Here is a 24,762-nt window from a genome sequence, read left to right as displayed (position 1 = left end):
TTCCCCAGATCGCCTTTGGACAATAGCACCTTTTGGCGGCTGTACTGTGTACTAGGTAAGTTGAACTTCTGACCTCATGGTGAACACACTGGATGAAGCTACTGCCTATGACAACTCAGATTGTTTAAATAAAGACTGCCTGCAAAATAAAGACTTCCGTCAATCCTATACAACAGCCCAGCACAAGCTGAGTCCTTTTCCAACCAGTTCCAAGGAAGAGGTGGTGGTCGGATGACTTATGTTATTGGAGGTAGCCCAAGTGATCCATTTCCCCGACATTTTCTTAGATTAGTGGAGGCAACCTTTTTTCCGCCAAAATTTGAACTTCCCACCATTTTCTGGTGGGGTGGGAGGAGGGGATTAGGTTAGTGGAAGTAGCCCAATTGACCTATTTGACCGTCAAAATTTGAACTTCACGCCATGATGTCATTGCGACGTTTCCATATCCATCGCCGCCATTTTGGATCCGCCATCTTGAATAAATTTGGAAACAATGCAATGTGAGCCGTGCTCTCTTTGCCCTCCTACTAATGATATAAGCAACTTCTTAGAAAACACTCTTGATTAACTGATTTTACGAATTTCAATATTAGCAACTAATAGCTGTGTGAAACTTCATGTTGCAGTATGAGAGGAACGAATTAATACGCAATTCCGTGATGTCAGTCTGCATATACCAGCAAGTTTTCGACTGTGATTCATAACGTTTCTGTTTGTAATAATGGACTAAGTGACCAGTGATTGTTCAAAATAATATACAAGCTGCAGCTAACCAGCCGTGGGGCTCTCATTTTGCTGACAATTTTTGTGAGCTGGTTTTGGTTAGTTTCGTAACTGTATTACGCTATGAATTTATAATTCTGAATGAGAAACATCGTGTCAACCTGAATTTCTTGAAATTTCTCTTGTTACTAACAAACCATTAACGGACCGCACGAACGACAGTCTTTCATTGCCATTCGTGTGGACTGCGTTTTCCTCACCCTGCACTGAGCTGCCCTACTGTTCACACTGATGCAGGCAAATTTTAAAGAGTGGAGCACGTCTTTATCTTTAGCTCGACACAATACAGACGATATTCTCAGAATAACAAATTCTGACTTGGAACGCTGAGTATGCCCATGATCTTTTAACGTTGTTGCACTTGATGATTCGGCTTTAAGCCGCGAAACCGGGTGTTTTTTAATAAACAACAATTTTAGTAGCTGTGAGAGTTCTTCCTAAGATCGCAACTGCAGTTTCCAGGCCCTTGAAAATGCCAAGATAAATAAAAGCTTCAACAGGCAACAGAGACAGTTAACAGTGGATGAAGACCTGATTATCAATATGATCCCAGTCGGACATTATTACCAGTAAGTTATCAGTCGGCAAAGGACTAGCCAAGTTGACACTATTTCTCCGACAATGTCCATCCTTGGATTGTCACTGGACTGGAATAACAGAGGAATAAAAATCAGTGGCTAGGCTTATATCTGAACCATCCTCGCTCTGACGACGATGTTCTGTTCATAAATGAAGATATGACAGAACTAAAGAATATTATCCAAGAACTAGAACTTGCTTATGCAAAGAGTGGATTGCAAATGAGCATCATCAAAGCAAACGTACTAAGTCTAGACAACAAATCACTTGCAGTTGGAAGCAAGTCTGTGGAAGTTATTGATGAATACATTTACCTTAACCAAAAAATTAAACTAGATCGACTTGAGCAGCTTTCCAGAAACTAAGATTTATTCTGACGAACAATGACGTCCTCAGTAACCTGAAGGATTAAGTAAGGTGTGTGCTACAACATACGGCCTGGAAACTATGACTCTAAGGCAAATAAATTAAAGCGCACTCGAGCCACAGAGCGACCTATGCTAGGAATCAGTCTCAGGGATAGAAGTCGATTAGAGGTTATCAAAAATGGTTCAAATGGCTCTGAGCACTATGGGACTCAACTGCTGTGGTCATCAGTCCCCTAGAACTTAGAACTACTTAAACCTAACTAACCTAAGGACATCACACACACCCATGCCCGAGGCAGGATTCGAACCTGCGACCGTAGCAGCAGCGCGGCTCCGGACTGGAGCACCTAGAACCGCACGGCCACCGCGGCCGGCGATTAGAGGTTATCAGAAGATTACAGACGTCCTTGAGAGAAATGCAAGCTTGAAGTGGTATTGGACCAGACACGTATTTCGAGAGGATCGCAGCAAATGGAACCCTAAAATTGTTCACTGGAGACCATATGACCACAAGAGAGGCATTGGAACACCTCAAAATAGATGCTGTTGGCTGAAACACGATGGTACCAGGCGGCTCAAAATGGACGACAATGGAAACATAATGAAAATGACTAAAGCCGGTTGTGGACTCAGATAAATGATGAAGAAGGAGATACGAAAGATATATTCTGAACTGAGTCTCAAGTAATTTAGGGAAATCATGGGAAGCATTAATCTAGACAGTATACGCCGATTTCAGCACCTTTCCTCTCGGAAATGAACCCAGTGTTTTACAGTTCGCGGCAACAAACACTCAACCATCGAAAGAGTAAATAGAAAATGAAACTACGGGACTAAAGGTCAGCGAGGGGCAAAAATCAGCTGTCTTTAGCCTTTTCACTGCGCATTTACTCTCAGCGGCTCCCGCCCTGTGTGCGTTATTTTCACCCGGTACGTATATATACGACTGTAGCAGTCTACCGTTATTATTGAGATAAAAGTGAGACGCAAAATCCAGTATTGTCGGTGTAAATCGATTCCCCCCCTTTTTTTTTAAAATCTTTGTTCAGAAAGTCTTATTTTGTTCAAAAAAGGTACTTTATTAGGAGAAAAAAATACAAAACATATTACATTAGTAATACTTCAAAGTGTGATAACTCTCGAAAGAAAAATTCAAGCATAAAGGCACACTACATTTTACACAAATGTATATTGTGTCACGTCGTTTATCATGTTTTGCACATACAATACACCTTCTCTGGGCGGCCTTCTTCTTTGAAGTTCCTGGGATTAGCGAGATAAAGCGGCGCTCGGTTAGGCGTAAGGGATTGTCACCATCAGCCGATCTCCTTCCACTACGTTTCTCTGTTTGCGGTTGGTGGTGAATCTCTAGGATATCATTGATAAGTTTCTGTTGAAAATCAGATATTGAAATATTTCGTCCCGTTTGAGTTTTATATAACAGAGGCAGATCCACCAAATGAAAAAATCCTTTTTTATACAATTTTACCGTTTTTCGTACACATTCTACTGAACTTAGCATCATGTCGCTTCAGTCGACGGCCCCCATATTTTAAGTGTAGCTTACGATGCAAGCTGGTTTTGTTTTTGGTTTATTCGTGCTTCTGTCAATTTTGTCAGTCGCTGTAATTTCGCTTGTATGAAGAGTTGACAGCATCCTCACTTACCGCTTGTCCTGCCACTTCAGAGCAAGAAGTTTATCTGTTGACATAAACTCGATCTCGCCTTTTCTAGGGATTTTTTTTTTTTGATAAAGCAGGCATGCCTTTACTGTTTCTTCTCACAGCTCCACAGGCATTAGACACTCTGTCATGCAAATAAGAAAATAACATTTCACGATCACATAACACAAAAATTTTTACACCAAATCTGTGGCGTTTGGAAGGAATGTACTGCCTGAAGAAGACACGACCTTTGAAGAGAACTAAACTTTCGTCAACGCACAAATTTTTAAAAGGATTGAAAGCACCTGGAAAAACTTTTCTTAAGTGATCCATAATTCGACGTAATTTCCAGATTTTGTCATCTCCAGGGTCCTTACTGTTATCAGCAAAATGTAACATTCTAAGTAACAGAAGATATCTCTCTCCCGGCATGATTTGCGCAAGCATTGGAGTAGATAGTAACTGATCATTGGTCCAATAACTTTTTATTTCTTTTTTTCTCACTTGAGCCAACAGAAAATCTACAGTAAGGAAACAGTAAACTTCGTCACTGTTTGTGTTTTTCCAACGTCGCAAACTTGATTTTTCACTGGCATCATTGCAAAGGTGTTCATAATATAAATTACAATACTCAGCTATGTAGCTCACAATTTCTTGGCTAAAAAAACTTGGAAGCAGTCGTATACAGTACATAAATCACCTAAATTGACGATTTTGCAACCGGAATCACTTATCGAAATTATACACATTAGGGTCCAAATCAGAGTCTTATCATCTAAAATCAATTGGTTTGTGTCTCTTACGAGATTTTTCAGGCATACGCTCAGGCTCTTCTTCGGAATCGGAGAAAGAATCGACGATAACATCAAAACCTGGATCTGCATTTACTGGTTCAACGTTTGTTGGTTCAAAAATATTTTTTTTTATATTTGTGGTGACAGACTTATCTGCCAGCTCGTCGTCGTCATTATCTGTCCACCGATAATAAGCTGGATTGGGCATGATGATGCCGTCGTCGTCACTTTGGTTTAGAATACTCAGCAGCTCATCGTCTGTAAACGGACGCTAACGTCGCGTCAGTTTATTCGGTAACGCGGAAACGGTAGCACACAAACTAGGTAATATAGCGATACGAATAAACTCAGCAGAAAGAGAATTCAGCATTCAGTAGTCGTTCAGGTATTTCCTGGTTTTCCAACAATTAAATTGCATACTTGCGCAACAATTACCTCTGACTCGCTGGCCCGACTGTCGGCTTTATACGTAACTATACGAGACTGTAGCAGGGTAACCGCTGTAAGTATTTTTTATAGCAAATAGTATATATACGTCTGGAGCACTGAAACGATTAGCGTATATTTACGCCTGGAGCAATGAAAGGGTTAGACAGCTGCTCACAGACTGCTATTCAGACCTATCAAACTAAGGACAAAGTCGCCTCTTAGTCTTCCAGTCAGCAAAGAACAAGTAATAACTCAACAATACATTGAGGATACTCGGTGCAGTGCTTGATAAAGAGCTTACTAGAGATAAAAGCGAACATCAAGCATACTTTTCGGAACCAGTGAAAGAAATCATACTCTTATACCAGCGACGACATTAAATTGTTATGTTAAGATCTATGGTCCATTGACTCATATTTCCTGTGAAGTCTATTTAACAATACAAAGACATAGAGTTCTGCATTATTCATTACGGATCAATCAATAAATGAAATGTAGTGCAAGATGACTTATAAGAAGCATCGATCTTGGCTGAATTGGAAGCTTAGAATTCTGATTGTAAACATATATACTAGAGCACGGAAGCGACTACACCCATCATTAGTACTATGTAAATATTTCTCCTTCGTCACTTGCTTAAATAACTTTAATTTAAGTTTCTGTTAATGATAATAGTCCTAAATGCTTCATTCAAATTTGATTGATTAGAGGCGTCCTTAAGACGACGTGATTCAGTCGTAGATAATGTAATGTAATTTAATTTAGCTCGGCGCTGATCATCAATCAGCAAACTATCTCAGTACTCAGGATGGTTAAGGGATTATAAATAATTAATTCTCTCTTTTGAATTATCACAGATATTCCTCAATACATATCAAAAGTATGGTTAAAACTCATGTGATTATAGCACCAGATAATATTTCATAGGTCAGTTCAGTGTGAAGTAAGAAAACAAATTCCGTAGGTCAGTTCAATATGAAGTAATAAAGCCCGTCTCGAATACCAATATAAGATAACAAACATAATCTCTTGCACATGATATCTGATACTAGAACTAGAATCCTGTGACCAGGCCTTTCTGCCTGGGACGTGTCGCAACCTTGAGAAAATCTGAAAGTGAAATATATTACATTATTCGTATTGGCCGCACAGCTCGTGGAATCTGAAAGAAAGTTTAGTGTCCTTACCAGTGGCACGTCTCGAATATGAGCTCAAAGAATATTACTAATTATTTTGTAGTGTGGCGCCTAACGATGGTCAATGTTCTGTTAAGGCCGGTCAATGTTCTGTTAAGGCCACGATTACTCAGGACAAGCAATGTTTATGTTTACAAATAATTATGTACCGTATACAAGTTTGAAGTCATGAACAGCTATATTTTTAATCTGTCAGGAAGTTTCATATCAGCGTACACTCCGCTGCAGAGTGAAAATCTCATTCTGGAAACATCCCCCAGTCTGTGGCTAAGCCATGTCCACGCAGTATCCTTTGTTTCAGGAGTGCTAGTTCTGCAAGACTCGCAGGAGAGCTTCTGCAAAGTTTGGAAGGTAGAAGACGAGGTACTGGCAGAAGTAAAGCTGTGAGGGGAGAGAGTGAGTCGTGCTTGGGTATCTCAGTTGGTCGTAGTCTGCGTTTGGCAGGGCAGCGGTGCGGACCGCGCTCGGCCGTCCACGCCGCTGCGCGCGGAGTGTGTTGTTTACTTCCTCGTCACCGCGCTTCTTAAGTTGAACAACCTACAATGGCCAACTCTTACAGGAAGAAATGAATACGCACGACCCAAAGCACTGGCCGTCGAACGCTTCCAACGCGAAGACGTGAAGATCCCCCTGACGAACTCATCGGCATACACCTATCGATCATTAGCAGCGTCGTTTATGTTAAGATGACTTCCGACGCTGCCCGCAATGAGATTATTCAAAGGACACGACAAGAACTAAAATTTCGGCACTCCGACGGAAACGTCGGGCCTGTGGATGTCGACCATGCAGGACTTGGCCTTCGGACGATTCGTGTATTCGAACTGCCTTTCGAGGTGAATGAAGATGAAGTCATCGCGGCGCTAAGCCTGTTCGGAAAAGTCCAGAGTCACGTGGCCGAGACATGGGCACAGTTTACGACGTATCCGGTGCTTAATAGTGTGAGACAAGTCCGAATCGATCTCAAACGGCACATTCCATCGTACATTTCTATCGGCGGCTGCCGTGCGGTGGTCATTTACGACGGACAACCTCGAACATGTTCCGGTTGCGGCAAAGAAGGCCACGTCCGTAATGAATGCCTGCAACACCGCATCACACAACTAAGGCACGACGACACGAACACCGACAGAACCACAACCACCCTTCCAGTCACCTATGCGGCGACACTGCACGTCCAGCCCTCTCAAGACGCCGTTCATGAGCGTCTCTCTGGTCCGATACAACCGGAGACGTCCCAGCATCTTGATACCGGCGATGCCGCCCGTGAACATGTCCAACAGCCGGACACGCCCACGCTAGAAGATCACAAGGATACCAACGAGATTGTTCTGGAGAATGACGACCGCATCATAACACCCGCGGATTTTTTTATCGGAACGACATGAATCTCTTCCTTCCTCAGACACCGAAACTCATTGCCGAAAGCAGAAGTCGCCCAAACGACGAAAAAAAAACTCCGCAAGACATCAGAATCGACCATTGAGCCCCCTCCGCAGGACGAAGAGATGGCACATCACTGTGACGGAGAACACGATAACACTTTCTCCTCTGCCACGTAGACGCGTCATCCACAAGACGGTGAACCGTCCAACAGAGATCGTGCGCAAGCCCCGCGCCCAGAAGCCATGGAACACAGCACGCCTGTTGCACCGACACAATTGAGCCGACTCGGCCAGCGCTGCCACCTCTCGCCGATGTCAAACCTGTCGGACATTTTTCATGGGCGGATGACACGGATTTCCCACCTCCATCTGATGCGGAAATGAGATCTGTTCCTTCGTTACACCAACACTAAAATGGGGGAAGTTTCTACGGCGACTCCTGCGACTTCTATGGACTTCACGCATCCACGACGACAATCTTTACCAGCTCCGAACCTATCGGCAGCACGGATCTCCCATCAGGCGTACCGAATATCGGCTCCCACGTTAAACTTCAACTGCTCCGTGACACGCTAAGAGCAGCGGAGATTGACATCGCCCTGTTACAGCAACTTGGACTGGGTGTTATGGATATGAGACGTACGCCGCCCCTGCAGCTATGGAACACACAGGAGCAGTCATCCTCCTACGAGAAGGGATTGCAGTTTCCAATGTCGCATACCTCCCAACGGCGCGAGGGGTGGCCATAACAGCTGAAGGACTCAAAATCATAAATCTCTACGCCCCATCGGGCACTGATAAACGGAGGGATCGCTCCCAGTTCTACGCAGAAGATATCACGCCTTTATTCCTCGGCCGATTCGATCATCTCATCGTAGGCGGAGATTTCAACTGTGTTCTCGAGCGCACAGACCAATACCCCCATTTCACCACATGTCCGTAACTTCGCTTCCTCGTCCGCCGCCTTCGTCTCCTCGACACTTGGCGAGTGGTACACGGCGACCGCCCGGCGTATACACACATCACGAGCCACTCCACCAGCCGACTTGATAGAATACATATCTCTGACGCTCTGAAATCAGTTCTCCTCGACGCGGAACGTTGGCCGTCTGCCTTTTCGGATCATGACATCTACATCTGTACCATGAACCTACGGCGACAATCTATATGGCGCAGTGCAGGACCTTGGAAACTCAATGTCACGCTACTACGGGACCCTGAATGTCGACAACAGGTCACCGACACGTGGCACACCTGTGTTCAACGCATTATGTGTTACGAGACCACACTGCAGTGGTGGTTGCTGTGCGCCAAACCGGCCATCCGACGCACATTGACACACTACGGCAGAGCCAAAGCCAGGTGGAATCACCACACAATTGATTTCTATTATAGCGCTCTTCGTGAACTCATGGATCATCCTCCATCCCCGGATCGTCTAAAAGAAGCTCAACGCATCAAGGCAAAGATTTTAACCTTGACCAGATACCGTCTAGAGGGAGCCATTGTACGAGCACGCAGCCAAGATAGGATTAACGGTGAAGAACCTTCTATGCATCATATTGTTCAAAATGTTCGTCGATGCAGACAGGCTTTAATGTGAACTTTAGACCTACCTGATGGACGACGGCTGACATCGCAAGCTATCATTTCGGATGCATTCACAACGCACTATAGACTTTTCTATCAAGAAGTACCTGCCGGTGCAGAGGCTATTGCTGAGGTTGCCCAGGAGACACTTGGTACTCTAAACGCAGCAGCTGCAGCCCTCCTGACTTCTGAAGTGGCCACCGACGACGTCCAAGGCGTTGTGGCCAAAGGGTCTCTGAATCGATCTCCCGGCCCGGATGGTTTACCTCTCGAATTTTACAGAACCTTCCAAGATTTGATGTTGCCACGATGGAGGGTCATGTACTGGGAACTGTTGTCCGGCGCGGCGAACCCGCCACCAGTGTTCATGGAAGGCTTACTTGTACCAGTCCCGAAACCCGCAGGAGGAACACGACTCCACAGATATCGGCCAATCACTTTACTCAATTCCAACTTCAAGATTTTCACACGCCTTCTAGCAGTGCGACTCAAACATGTCTTACGAGACATTGTTTCCCACGAACAAACATCCTTAGGCGGCGATCGTAATATACAGACAGCCCTCAGTGAATATCGAGATGTGATCGCTGTGGCATCAATCACGCATTCCTCAACACAGTGATGGACCGAAAGGCAATTCCCCCGACGTTCACGCAAGTGATTATGCGGCTCCTTCGTGGAGCAACGTCCAGACATCCGTAGAACACCAGTTTTCTTTCTCCTGTTACCGATATCCTCTTGGGTAGTCCCCGCCCGGAGATCCGAATGGGGGACTGTTTTACCTCCAGAATATTTTACCCAAGAGGACGCCATTATCATTTAATCATACAGTAAAGCTGCATGCCCTCCGGAAAAATTACGGCTGTAGTTTCTCCTTGCTTTCAACTGTTCGCAGTACCAGCACTGCAAGGCTGTTTTGGTTATTGTTACAGGGCCAGATCAGTCAATCATCTAGACTGTTGCCCTTGCAACTACTGAAAAGGATGCTGCCCCTCTTCAGGAACCACACGTTTGTCTGGCCTCTCAACAGATACCCCTCCGTTGTGGTTGCACCTACGGTACTGCTATCTGTATCGCTGAGGCACGCAAGCCTCCCTACCAACGGCAAGGTCCATAGTTCATGGGGGGGGGGGGTTATCAGGTATTAGTGGTTAAATTTTTAATTCTGTCCCCTGAAGTGAGAAATGAACGATCACTTCATGGAAAATGGTGTGGCGATACCTGTAAGACACCGCTAGCCCACGCCTCTCGCGGTGTGCGTTTAACCCCATTTAAATGACGCGCCAAGCGCGCGCCCAGCGGCTGTACGATTAATTAAATAATCGGCGTGCTGGTCACAGTTGAAATCTCTGGTCCAGAGGGACGTGAAGAGGCTGTGGTCCAGAGAGAGAGTAGGTCAGTCGAGTCTTGTTCAGTCTTAAGAGTCAGTCGAGCTAGAAAGTGTCTTGTGAAACGATCGTTCTGTGGATAATATTAGTGTGATGATTTCTTTTATATGTGTTGTGTTGTCTTCTTCGATGATTGAAAAAAAAATATAGTTAAAATAAATTTTTGTGATGTCCATCAATAAGTTCATTCCAGTAAAAATAGAACCACTTCCCTTCACCTTTATTCACCCTTTTTTCTTTCTTTCCTTTCAACAAAACAAAAACAAAAAATTACCACCCTCCTTTTTTTTAAATTCCGGACATCACACTGGCGACCGTGACAGGACGCCAATCTTCGGATTTTACTGGAATGAACTTAACAAGGGCAAATTAAAGTAAAATCATACGTGTAGTAATATTTATTGTCTTGTACATTGGCTAAAAAACTGTAATTTTCTCTTTCATGCCCAATATGAAAACGAGAGCTAACGTTGTTTCAAGATTAACAAGATTTCTGCAAGCTTCAACGCAGCGCGGTGAGTAGTGCAAAAGCATTTGTTCTGCTATGCCATTGTCCAGCGTGCGCCTCCCGCCTATGCTAACTTTTATTCCAATTTCCCATGCCTTTCCCTAAACAAGAATCATACCCTTTGTCAATGGAATTTCTATTATTGTAACATTGAAATTCAACAGTAAGATATGCAGAAGTCATTGTTATGAGTCAATCCTGTTTGTTACGTCATGTCACCACTTTCAGATTAGCTACGCGAATACGGTTACAACCACAATAATAATTCAGACATTTCTGGAAATTCTATCAAGTAATAGTTATTACCGTCTAACTATTTAAATTTTATTTATCTTTTGTACTTTGCAAGCCATCGCCATTCTGGGTGTACTATTTGTATATTTCACGTTTGTTAATTATTGGCAAAAATGGAACAACAGCAACAGCAAACTGATAACGGTGATGCTACTGTATCATCAGCATCCCCTTTCCTAGGCTTTTCCAGCCCAGAATCTATGGAATTTACTGCAGGTGTATCACATCAAATAATACTAAGTAACGAAAGTAATTCATCAGGTGACACACCCAATAATCCTGACCCTATGGAAAACGATAGTAGACGTGTCCAACTAGGGATTTCCCACTCCGATCCTAATTTGCACAACTCTAGTGAAAGGAACAATGATCCAAACATTGATCCGAATCAGTACGGAATTTTAATACAACTTCTTACGCGAAGTATGGATAGCATCCTTAATGAAAGGTTTGATAAACTAGACACCAGATTTGATAAACAGGAGCAGAGTACAAAAGAATTAAACAGCAAAATCGATCAATTGTCTTCTGAGGTAACATCTACTCTGGAAAAACAGGCTAACCAAATCTCAGAACTTAATTCAAAAACGACACAATTGACCGAAAGTTTCAACGAATTGTCATGTCGTGTAAACACTCACGAAAATTCCTTTGTTAAATATCAAACAGTGACAAATTCCGAAATGCAGTCATGTAAAACCAAGTTGGATCATGTCACGAACGCTCAGGCTCAGGTCAATGATCTAGTTCAGAATTTCGTGCAAAATCAAACCACCTCACAAAATAAAATTTCGATGGATATCGAAGGTATTACTCAACAAGTTAGCGTAGTATGCTTACAACAATTAGAAATGAAAGAAAAAATTTCCCATTTGGAGGAAAAAACAGAATCGCTTTCTTTAGAGTGTAACGCAAACATTGCAGAAAAATTAGTGCACGAATGTGGTATTTGCAACAAGCTCATTCAGCAAAGGGTAGAAACCGCTACAAAAGAGATTTTACACCAGGCCATGTCGCAGGTGCAAACCGAGACCAACACTTTAAAAAACCAAATTTCTCAGTTATTAACCCCCGATTCTAACGTAGTTACTGTTCCGCCTACAACCCCACTCACAACGAGTTCACCGCCTAATTTCACTGTGCAGTTTGTTCCACAGTCTAACAGCGAATCACTGGCGAGCGAAAAACATCAAACAGAGCCGCTCTCAGTGATCGCACAAAACAGTAATTTTCAACCACCCTTGTGCCATGAAGTTTCACCAGGGAACAATAGTTCAGGCCCTATAGTGCCTGCCGGTATTTTGACGGTAACATGATTAAACATGCCTATTTTCCAACGTTCAGTTCCGATGATACCCAAGCGGTGCACCCGATTGTTTTTATTAGGTCTTTTGACGGAATGTTTCCGCACAACTGGTCAGATGCGGAAAAGATTTTTTTGTAAGTAATCTGTTGAGGGGGCGAGCATCCAGATGGGGAGCTGAAATAAAAAGGCAAAATTTAACTTTCAAGCAATTTGAAGAGGCTTTTCTGCAGGAATTCTGGTCAGAACATGAGCAAAAACAACTTCGACGTGAAGTTCACAATCCCGAACTATACAACCCTCGTAAAGAAACTTTGCGTCAATATTTTGAAAGATACCTGGACAAAACACTTTATTGGTCAAAACCGGCCGATCTTGCCGATGTGATTAACACCTTAAAAAGTCATTTACCCCTGCATTACCGGACACAATTATTGGTGTTCCGGAAACTAACATCAAGAAATTTCTAGATTATTTGAATGAAGTAGACCTTGTATTTAGAGGAGATTCAGGGAACACTCCATATATTTATAATGCTAATTCCAACTCTCGCCAAAACAATTGCCATAATTTCAATCAAAATAACAACAGCGGTAACATGTGGAATGCAAACCCGCTTCCTCAAAATCAGGGGCAAAAATCACAACAGCCCAACTTCACACAATATTCGCAGCAATCTTGCGATCCCCGATTCCAAAATTCCAACAATTACAACAGTTTTGGTAATGGTCAATTTTACCGAAAAAGTAATAGTAATGGCAACAGACGCAATGGTAGTTTCAACAACAATCAGTACTCCAGAGGCAACAACAACCGTAACCGAAACAACAACAATCAAAACAGACGTCAGGATGGAAGATACAACCCTGGTTATTTTGAGAGAAATTCGCCATATCAGCAGAATAATTCAAATTGTCAAAATTCTAGAGTCAGTTATCCACCCCCGCAGTGGGGAAACCCGAACTATACACCACACAACTACAATTATATGTTTCCGAATGCACGACACTTTGTACCAACAAACAATGCTAATAATCAGGACTGCGGTAATCAAACTCCACCGAATACCAAACATGTCCATGAACAAAGGATAAATATTATTGAGGTAAGTGATGACCAAAATGCGTCGCCTAATAACGCGGCGGAAAACATGAGCAGACCGGCGTAAGCGCCCAACCCCCGGTCGAGAACGTGAGCACGGGCGCAAATAATCTTGCAAATTGTTTTTTGAGATTCCAAGACGGACACACTATGGAACATGACCTTCTTGCCGAGAATAATAAGTCTAGTAATAACGACAAAGTAAAGGTAACGGTTCAGGCAACTGCTGTTTTATCGTTAGAGAAATCCATTGTAGAAGTGTTATTCGACACTGGAGCGTCAGCAAGCGTGATTTCTAGTTCCCTGTACTTGGATCTAGATAAAGGTTCTAAACTTCCGACGTTTCCAGTGCAGAACTGCCGAATCATCGGTGCCACTGGAAACAAATCAAAAAATGTCAAATTACAAGCTCTTCTAACTTTTGTTGTTTCCAACGTGCATGTTCGTTATCATTTCCTTGTTGTGGATAATTTAACAGTTCCATGTCTTTTCGGCATCGATTTCTTAAATCAGTATCGAGCAGTGATTGACTTAGGGAATGGTATCTGTCAATTGACGGTTGAAAAGCAAAGAATTTTGATACCTTTATCTAAAACAATTAATAACAACAATTCTTATCGGGACGTACGTCACTTGAAAGTACAATCTGTGCCCATCACTAATTTTTCTATGACAAACAATTGCAATTCTTCTTACAATGCTGATAATAAAACTCTGTGGGAAAAGTGTGCCGAAGCCTACCATCTAACTGATTTGCAAAAACAGAATCTGTTTTACCTTCTTCAACAATTTTCAGTAGTCTTTCAAGATAAACCTGGTATCATACGTGGGTATGTGTACAAGATGGATGTCAAACCCCACCTAACATTTTGTCGTACACACTACAATATACCGTGGTCTAAAAAACCAGCGGTTATGCAGGAAATTAACAGAATGCTACGTTGGAAAATCATAGAAAATTCGCACTCGCCGTATTGCAACCCTTTGTTGTCAGTTTCGAAACCCGATGGAAGCGTGCGTCTTGTTCTCGATGCACGCGAAATCAACAAAATTATTATACCGGTAAATACTCGCCCTGTAAATCTGGACGAACAACTCCTGAAATTTCACAACGCCAAATTTCTGACTAATATCGACCTACGATCGTCCTACTACCAGGTTCTTCTACATCCTGAATCACGTAAATATACCGCATTTTTGTGCGGAGGACGATCATACCAATTCCGTGTTTTGCCATTCGGGTTACGAATAAGTGCAGGAATCTTTATCAAGGCGCTTGACGACGTCCTCCGGCCAGATTTACTTTCACAAATCACTCCTTATGTGGATGATTTAGTTGTGGCGACTGCCACCTGGGAAGAACATGTCGATCTTCTAAGACAAATTTTGATTAAATTCGCCGATGCAGGCGTGACAATCAATTTGGAAAAATCAAGGTTCGCCCGACAACAGATTAAGTTCCTTGGCCACATCATCACGCCGGAAGGCATCAGGCCGGACTCTAAAAAGACTGAAGCAATTCGCAACTTTCCTGCACCCTGAACCAAAAAACAACTTAAAGCATTTTTGGGTCTTTCGTCATTTTTCAGAAAGTTCGTGACACAGCAAGCTCTTAACAGCCCACATCTTCTAAATCTTCTAAAGAAAAATTCCCTTTGGCGATGGACTACAGAATGTCAAACCGATTTTGAAAAAATTAAACAATCATTAATCCACGCACCACTCCTCTGTCATCCGGACATGTCAAAAGACTTCTGCCTATCGACCGATGCGTCATCTTATGGACTTGGGGCCTTTTTGTTTCAACTGTCTGTTGAACATGATCGAACAATAGTAAAACCTATCAGTTTTGCCAGTCGCACCTTAACTGAATGCGAGAGATCGTATTCAGTTACGGAACGCGAGACCCTTGCAATTATTTGGTCTATGCGAAAATTTCAATATTTTCTCTGGGGAAAACATACACGCATCTATACAGACCACCAAGCTTTATCATTTTTACTGTCTTGCAAATTACTTCATTCCCGGCTCACTCGTTGGTGTTTGTCGTTACAAGAATACGATTTCGAAATTATTTACATCTCCGGCGAAACCAATATTGTTGCGGACGCTCTTTCTCGTCTTCCGCACGATGCGAAAAATCTTTCAGATTTGCATGAGCGAACTTCCGACTTTCAGGTCATGTTAATGTATGACGAATCCTACAACCGCTACTATCACCGAATCTGCAGGGATTTTGCACAGTTACAAGATGCCGATCCTAGGTGGTCTACAGTAAAAACAAAATTATGTCAGAATTCAAATTCTAATCTTCAAAATTACTACAAGATCAACAATGGTGTACTGTTTCATCGTTCCCATCTCGTGTCAGAGCGTTGGTTGGTATGTTTACCGGAAGCTTATGTTGACGACTTCATTTTGTTCACCCACAAAACCTGGGGACATTATGGCATTAATAAATGTGCCGCCAAGATCCTACGCTTCTGCTATTTTCCTAACATGCGACGTAGAGTCCTGCAGGTCATTCGCAAATGTATCATTTGCCAGAAGGCAAAATATTTGAACAAACATGCATCAATTGAATTGCATCCCACTCTTCCAAAGCAACCGTTTGATTTGATTTCCGTAGACATTGGCGGACCCTATCCACAATCCCGCGGTGGTGCTAAATACATTTTGGCTATATTGGACGTTTTTACTAAGTATGTGAAATTGTACGCCTTGCGCACAGCCACTGTTGCGGCTATCATTCGACGCTTTTCGGCCGACTACCTAGCCCGCGTCGGAAAACCTATCGCTGTCCTAACGGACAATGCATCGTACTTTACGAGTGCAAAGTGGAAATCATTTCTGCAAGATTCCGATATTAAACATGTTCTTACTTCCCGATTTCACCCACAGGGTAACCCCGTTGAGCGAATTTTTAAAGAATTTAATCAATTTATGCGCATCCATTCTTCTACAAAACATTCCAAATGGATAGAATACCTCGCTCCGTTCGAGTACATTGTGAACAATTTTCCACATAGTTCAACCGGATTCTCACCTGCCGAGTTATTATCAGACGAACCAGAAAAAAACTCATGGTCAAGTCCCCTGCCTAAGTTGTCTTCGAACGATATTTCTTTGCAGGAAAAGGTAAGGCAAGCTGCCATTACCCTGGCACACACTGCGGAGCTCCGGAAGAAAAAATTTGATAAACGGGTCAGACCGACACGTGTGTTCGAAATTGATGATTTGGTATTGCTCACAACCCATCCCAAATCTACGAGGCTAAAACGTTTGCTTAAGAAATGGCAATTAGTTTACTCAGGCCCATACCGGATCGTCGATATTCCTCACCCTGGATGTTATTTATTAGCATACCCTACAACACAGAAAGTTAAAGGACTTTACGCCCACCACCACTTAAAGCAGTATGTAAAGTAAGAGAAAGAGAAAGGATGTGCTAGTTACAGCTAAAATGCTAGTGTTAATTGTTAGTCAATGCAAAGAATCATAACGCATTAAACTATAGCAAATCAACGTTAAACATTACATGCAATCCAAGAACTATTTAATCTACGTTATATTTACTATGCTACGAATAATTTGACTACTAGCCAAGGACAACGAAGTTAGCGACCAAACTTACTCCTTAAACAGGCATTTTCTAGAACAGGAAACTATGTACAAGAAAAAAGATTTTATTATGTTAATAACTGTGATGAATTTGAGAGCCACCAGAATGCTATACTATACGCCAGCATGAGTGAATGATTGTGCTGAAATGAGTGTGAAAGAATGAATGTGAATTTTAGTTTATAAGGTAGTTTTTATGATGATGATGAGGATTTCGTTGTGTGTGAGCCAATGATGCCACCACGTAGTATTATTTGATGATTTGCGATTTATATTGAAGCTGTTCTATGAGAAGAAAGGTGAATATTAATTATATGAAGCTGTATGAATGAAAACGATACGTGTGTATGAATACTGATAGATGTTAATGAGAAATGATTCGCCGTGTAGGCAATAAAAAAGGAGAAAGAAAAACTTATTTGGTATGTGCCCTATTTAAGAAACCATTATCTCACGCTTGGCATAAAGAGTTTGTGTGCTCTCCATCGTAACAAACGTAAATTTTGTACATAGGTCATTGTGGAGGAAAAATGTTTATCAGCCACAGATAATAAATAATCTGCTTACGTAGCGAATAAAAATTGCTGTCGTTATAGAATCTCATTCTTTACACAGGCAAATTGTGTAGTACCATGCATGCAGGCTGCCTTCGTAAGATTCGTATTCTACATTTACGAAGGTCGTGTTTAATGGTTACGAACTTATGAACTCACTAACATTAACACTATTTAAAAAAATGTTTTTATCCTGTGAAGTAATTTAGGTGAAATCTAGCACTCATTACTTGATACTGTGAGGACATGGACATACGTATTTGTGTAAGTGGGATAGTATATAAGTTATGCAATTTTATGTCGTTCTGTCTGGACCAGAGTTAAGAAAATGCGACTCTCATAAAACAATTGCTAGGATACGAAGTCTCCCGCTCTCTGCTCATGTTCTCGACCAGGAAACAAAAACTACACGACTACCGGTACGACGTACAATTCACGATTACAAGAAAACATACTTTAGTGTATGAGATTTTTCTTTCTCTTTCAGCAAAGTGGATAAGTTTTTGAAGATTTGTGTGTGAATCAGTACGACGCAGCTGTCTTCGTGGACACAGCGATTTTCTTGTCTTTATGGAAACTAAAGCGCATTCATTTTCCTTTACCTACAGGAAATTCATATATTTATTTTACTACGTGATACTCACTAAAGTACACCTCTTATGGAAGGATCCTATAGTCATTTATTAGTACGTTTACTGACCGAATTTTTTTCAGGAATATAAACTACCGTGTCATTAAGCGCGTATTTACCTAAACATGACTGATTCAACGAGTGAATTAAACCATATACGGTACTCACATTGATTCTTGCAAAAATCTTTGACTGATTTACAGGAAGTGATTGACAATGATCATTGAATTTCTTTTTGCTTAAACAGCAATTCGGATCAACTTTAAAGGATGAAACTGAATACAACATGAATTGGCTTAAAGTCAGTGACACTTGCGCAATGGCAAAGTTTATGATGCATACGTTACGCAAACAGATACACTATTCGTCGCACACATGTGTGAAAACACTACTGTATTGATGAAGATTTTGTAAATATGAATATAACCCAATCCTTCTATCTTGATCCTACTCCCACCTCCTTGCCCACTGCTGGACGATGGATAGTGGGGTAGTGAGGTTTTTGCACTATTCTTTTGTATATTTTGTCCATTCATAATTTGCAGCACTTAGAGTCTCTCGTCGAGTTTTGCAGAATTCTTGATGGCAGATGCCATAGATTTCAATATTCTGTAAAGAAGGAGATAGTACTCCGTTAGTGCACATGCACAGCAAGAAATAGATGGCACAACCTGAATTTCGTGTACATAAATATGTCATGTCATGTCTAATTGTAAAATTTTGTAAATGTAAACAACTAGCAATCTCAATATAAATCGGAATTTTGTAAAGTTTCACAGGACACGACTAGCAAAACATGTCTAATTGTAAGTTTTTGAAGATGTAAACAACTAGTATTCTCTATATAAATATGAATTTTGGGAGAGTTTCACAGGTCACGACTAGCAAAGTATTTCAATGGCTATGTAGAAACTTAGCTACGAAGAAGTTCATTTGTATTATGTATATTGAATTTCATGTCTATAGTAGGTAATCATTTTATGTATATGTACATGTCCATTTTTTCTATGTAATTTTGAACTTGCCTATTCAAAACTTAAATGTCCTCTTGTGAAGGCTACACACAAAACAGTCTTACTATGTGCACCTAATATAAAAGGAGAAAAGATGCAAAGTGTAATTTTGCTCAAAAGTGAAGTGTCTGTGAAAATGTGTTCTCAGAAGGAACAGGACGTCGAACCTCCCTTCTGAACAGTGTAAAAAAATCAAATAGTGTTGATAAAGAGAAATCAACCAGTCAAGAGTAAAAATATGATAGAAAAGTGTTTTCCGTACAAAGTGATAAGTTTAATCTCAAATTCTATGATAAAGTGCAATGATGCGTATCACAGTGATCCCTACCTTGGAAAGTGCTTGGAAGTCTGCGTTGTACGGTCTTCGGATGCGGCTACCAGTACTGTCGCGTCCGTCGTAAGGGGTGGCGCCGCCAGACGTGTCACCGCCTATTATACCTCAACAGCGGACCCGAGCGCGAGGCTGTACGCAGTGCCGCGGTGCGTGGTGGATGGACCACTTTATCAAAATTACTGCACTCGTGCACGCACAGCCACTCTTAAACACCAACAATACTGACATGAACTTTGTTGTCATCGACAACTTAAAACCAAATTGTATGACCTTTTGTGTTCTTTTGTCGTAAGCAGATTCATTACCTATTGTCCTGATGTGCAAACTGTAAAGTAAACAAAGCTGTGGTGCTGTGACTTTTACTGTGCTTCGCACGACGCACCACACTGAACTGAGGCAAAGCATAGTGCTCACTGGTCGACACAATAAGAACTGTGAATACAGGGTAGCAGCTATTGTTTTAATAACAGGACTGCCAACGGTGCAGGCATCTCTCTAAAAAAAATGAATCATCCATTGATCAATTTCAAAGTGGCTATTTGGTAATGTGCAACAATTTATGTATATTTACTTAAACTTTGTACTTGAGGCTATAATTCTTTATATATGCATGTACTTGTCATATGTTTGAAAATGTTGTATATTGCTGGTGCAAACACTGCACAACCTTGTTCGTCAACTCAAATCTGGTACTGCCGCGAAGTTTGAAAAACTTACGCACCAGTAGAGGGGGCCGTGTGGCGATACCTGTAAGACACCGCTAGCCCACGCCTCTCGCGGTGTGCGTTTAACCCCATTTAAATGACGCGCCAAGCGCGCGCCCAGCGGCTGTACGATTAATTAAATAATCGGCGTGCTAATCACAGTTGAAATCTCTGGTCCAGAGGGACGGGAAGAGGCTGTGGTCCAGAGAGAGAGCAGAGTCGAGTCGAGTTTTGTTCAGTCTTAAGAGTCAGTCGAGCTAGAAAGTGTCTTCTGAAACGATCATTCTGTGGATAATATTAGTGTGATGATTTCTTTTATATGTGTTGTGTTGTCTTCTTCGATGATTGAAAAAAAAATATAGGTAAAATAAATTTTTGTGATGTCCATCAATAAGTTCATTCCAGTAAAAATAGAACCACTTCCCTTCACCTTTATTCACCCTTTTTTCTTTCTTTCCTTTCAACAAAACAAAAACAAAAAATTACCACCCTCCTTTTTTTTTTTTTTTTAATTCCAGACATCACAATGGACCAAACTTAAATATGTTCATAAATGTGAATCTTGGTATTAAGGAATTAAGTGACTGATGAACAAAGTGTGAAAAACTTTATTTTGAAAAATGATTAATTTCCGATATATGTTTATAAATGTAATTTCCATTTATGTACTTAGTACGCTCAGGTAATCCTTCGGCATTCCCTCTCTGCTCATGGGAGGCGGGGTGATATTCGCTATTTTTGGCTTCATTAAAACAGCTAATAGTTAACACTTTCAGCCAGAAGGCAAATACTTGTTTATAAACAATGATTAATGTATAATAACATCGGGGCATAGCGACGGTGGAATTTCCTAAATAATGTAATTCGTTGTCTTTGTGCGGCAACATAAACAGAAGAATACAGATAGATATGCGATCCTTCACTATTTTGTTCGCTGGAGAACAAATGAAGCCTTGAGTGCTAAAGACTTGTACAGTTTTTCTTAAGTAAGACGGACGCACATTTGCTGCGGTCTGATCTAATTTTTTACTAAATAAATAAAAACGTGTTCCGTGTAAGCTTGAGTGAAGTGGAAAAAGAAGAACTGCTATAACTTATCGTGACGACGTACGATCGACTCAACAGGACAATGGCTATATTAAAGAGCGCTTAATGGACATGAAACGGACATAAAAACCTACCGTCATTGTAGTACCAAGCATAAGGTACGATATAGGTTTTAGTTATAATAAATATGTGTTCTGGAAATATTGGATCATTTAGCAGTGCTCATTCCTATCATCTCCTCAGTATTATTTTCATTTTAATTATGCATTTTGCTAAGATTACAGACACCAGGATCAGCAGTCCAATGCGCGTGTTACATTAAAAAAACTTTTATTGTCTTCTTGCCTCAGCTTTAATACTGAATTTCCCTTTTGTGTGATATTACAAATATTTTTGCGCCCTTAAGAACTTTCTGGTCCCTTAGGAAATTGTTTTCTTATAACAATAACTTCACGACCGGGTATGATTATATGTACGATCATGAAGTAATTGGAAAGACGATATTGCAATTTCTTAATCAATAGTACGCTAGCTGTAACTGCTTCGAGCCACGCGAAGCTGCAAGTAAAGGCTATTCACATTTCATAATGCAATATAATGACAACGGCCAATCCATGAGTCTTACGCCAATTGTAATTGATAAATCAGTAAGCGAAATCTCAATTTCCAACTTTTCCATTGAATAACAACAATTCTTTTATTTTGTTACATTACAATACCAAGCCACTGAATAACACAGCAAACGCCACACTCACGTCCAACGTGAGGCCACCAATGCACATTTATTCGTTTTAATAATTGATATTGTGATCTATTACAGGTACGAGGTACCAAAACAAACTATTAATCATTGTATATTTACTTGTTTCATGAGCATTGGCATCTTCCTACCAAACTGCTGTACGAATCTGTATCTGCGCTGGTACGACTAACACGAGTAACTTCATGTGAAGTTTGTGGTCCACCAATCTCAATCAACACAGGTACGAACAGATGTTCATGTTATGTAGTTCCACAGCAGCACTCGGTCAACAACCGTTGAAATCAGTACCTGCAGCGATAAGTAGTAATAATTGAATATTCTGGCTGCGAAAATAACATTTTAAGTGTTATTTGTGTGTATGTGTTAGTTAAATGATTATTTTGTGTCAATTGGTGCTTGTCAGTGATTTATATATTTGTTGTGCTATATTGGTGATGCAATGGTTAAGCAAAAGAAACATTAAACCGAATGAGCATACTGATGCAGAAATGGCGTCAGAGTTTCAGGTAGAACAATCTACTCATATTTCTGTCGAATTGTTAGAAAATTTAATTAATGAATGATAATTTAATAACTGATGTCCCGAGTGACAGTAAAACTGAAGAGTTGCCAAAACAAACAGACAATCTTGCATCCAACCAGTTAGGAATTAATGACAATACTTCTTCTCGGCAAGGGCAGAAGTCAGCAATGCTCAAGCTATGTCGATACAGGCTATCCTAACAGCATTATTTGAAAAGTGTACTATTAAAGAGCAGGAGCGTGAAAGACTTCGTCAGCAGGAAAAGGAAAAACGTAAACAGGAAAAGCTTATAGAAAAACAGCAACAGGAGATCAGGGACCAAGAAAAGGAAAAGAAATTTATGGAAAACATAAACAATTTTTTTCTGGAAAGAGAGAAATCAAGTGTTGGTCGATCGTCGTAATGCTATTACTACCCATTTTCAGCAAAGGATCGATGCAGTAAGAACCACTATTGAACCCTTAACAAATATTTCAATTCAGGTCAATAGCCCTCAAACTGAAGTAGACAGACTAGAGAACGAATTGAAAGCTATGGCTACCGCTATGGAAACAATGCAAGAGGACATTCCCTCGGAAATCCGAAAGCTAGTCCGAACAGAAGTAGCCAGGGTGCTGAGCTCTGAAAATCAAAACTTTGAAAATCTGAAAGTATGCAGTAATGACAACACTGGTACTGACAGCCAAAAGATCGTAGATAATCTGACGGCGAATATTAATGCACCACAAGGAAGACCAAATTTTGGTAATCAACCGATATTACCGGAGCAATATGTGACACCAAGGAACAATAATAGTGGAATAGAATGTACTTGTAATAAAGTAACCATACCACCTGCGAATGATAGAAATTCCATGCACTTATCTACTTTGATGCATGAAGAAAGTCTGATTAAGCATAGACAGTTTCAAATGTTCAGCGAAGAAAGCAAGGAAACATAGATCCAGTAGTTTTCATTAGAAACTTCAAAAGTGTTCTTCCAAAATCATGGACGGAAGAACAGAAAATACAGTTTGTGGTTTCACATATTTCTGGTGATAAATCGCTCTGGGCATTAAATGCAGCGGAAACTTGCAAGACTTTCCACGACTTTGAGAAGGCGTTCCTTGATCAATTCCGGTCAGCGTCTACTCAAGAGCGACTCTGTGAAGTTGTTTACAATGCAGAAATGTACAATCCGAAGTCAATTTCTGTCTGGAATTTATTCTCTGGATCTAGTGCAAGAAGACGCCAGAAAAAATTCTGACGTGATCAGCAATACCAATAGTCATAATAGAAAAAATTCATGGAATGGAAATAGGGACGAAGGTAGTCCAAAGGAAAATAAAAGTAAAGCATATAGTAACGGGAAATACAATAATAATAATAATAGTAGGAATCCATACAACCAAAATTTTGGTTATCCTAATAATAATAACAGTAATTATCAAAGGGCCGAAGAACACCAACAACCGAATGGTAATCAGAGGCACTACCACAATGAAAATCCAAACAATAACAACAGCAAACCGAAAGAGACGAAACGACAACAGGTCAGGCAGTCCATATAAAGACAAGCCTAAAAATATGCCGAGTGACAGAGAATATTGGCGACAGCCAGGGCCAAATAATTGGCAGCCGCAGCAAAATTCTATCAATTCAGGCCAGCCAATATATTATGTACAGGCTATACTTATACCAAGCAATCAATATCCACCGTGGTGGGATCCAAGCAGGCCTCCTCCGACTGAAAACTCACAAAATGTTAGAATAGTGGAGGTACCTTCAGAAGCAAAACAAACCACTCAGTAGCCAACAAACTAATTTCGGTCCCTGTAGGCCTTCGCCAGGTGACCGAGGCCAACAATGAAGGCAGTAGGGCGACTAAACCAAAATAAACATGATGGGGTATCTGGATGGCAACAGGATCGAAGATGAGCTGTATCAGGAACCTGCTGTGTCTGACAAGCCACAAAGGGAAAATATCCAAGCAAGTGTCACCGGAGCTGTAAATGGTGTAACAACTACTATTCTGTTTGACACAGGTGCCAATGTATCAGTTATGAATACGCAGTTTTTCAATAAGGTATCGGAGATAAGAAGATTGCCGATTTTGCCTGTTGCAAATTGTAAGGTTATAGGGGCACTGGGAAAAAAGGCACAGAGTATAAAATACCAGACACATGTGGAAGTTTCCTTGGGAAATGATCG

Source organism: Schistocerca gregaria, chromosome 3 (genome assembly GCF_023897955.1).
Source record: "Schistocerca gregaria isolate iqSchGreg1 chromosome 3, iqSchGreg1.2, whole genome shotgun sequence".
NCBI classification, from domain to species: Eukaryota; Metazoa; Arthropoda; class Insecta; order Orthoptera; family Acrididae; genus Schistocerca; species Schistocerca gregaria.
This window is presented reverse-complemented; position numbering follows the sequence as displayed.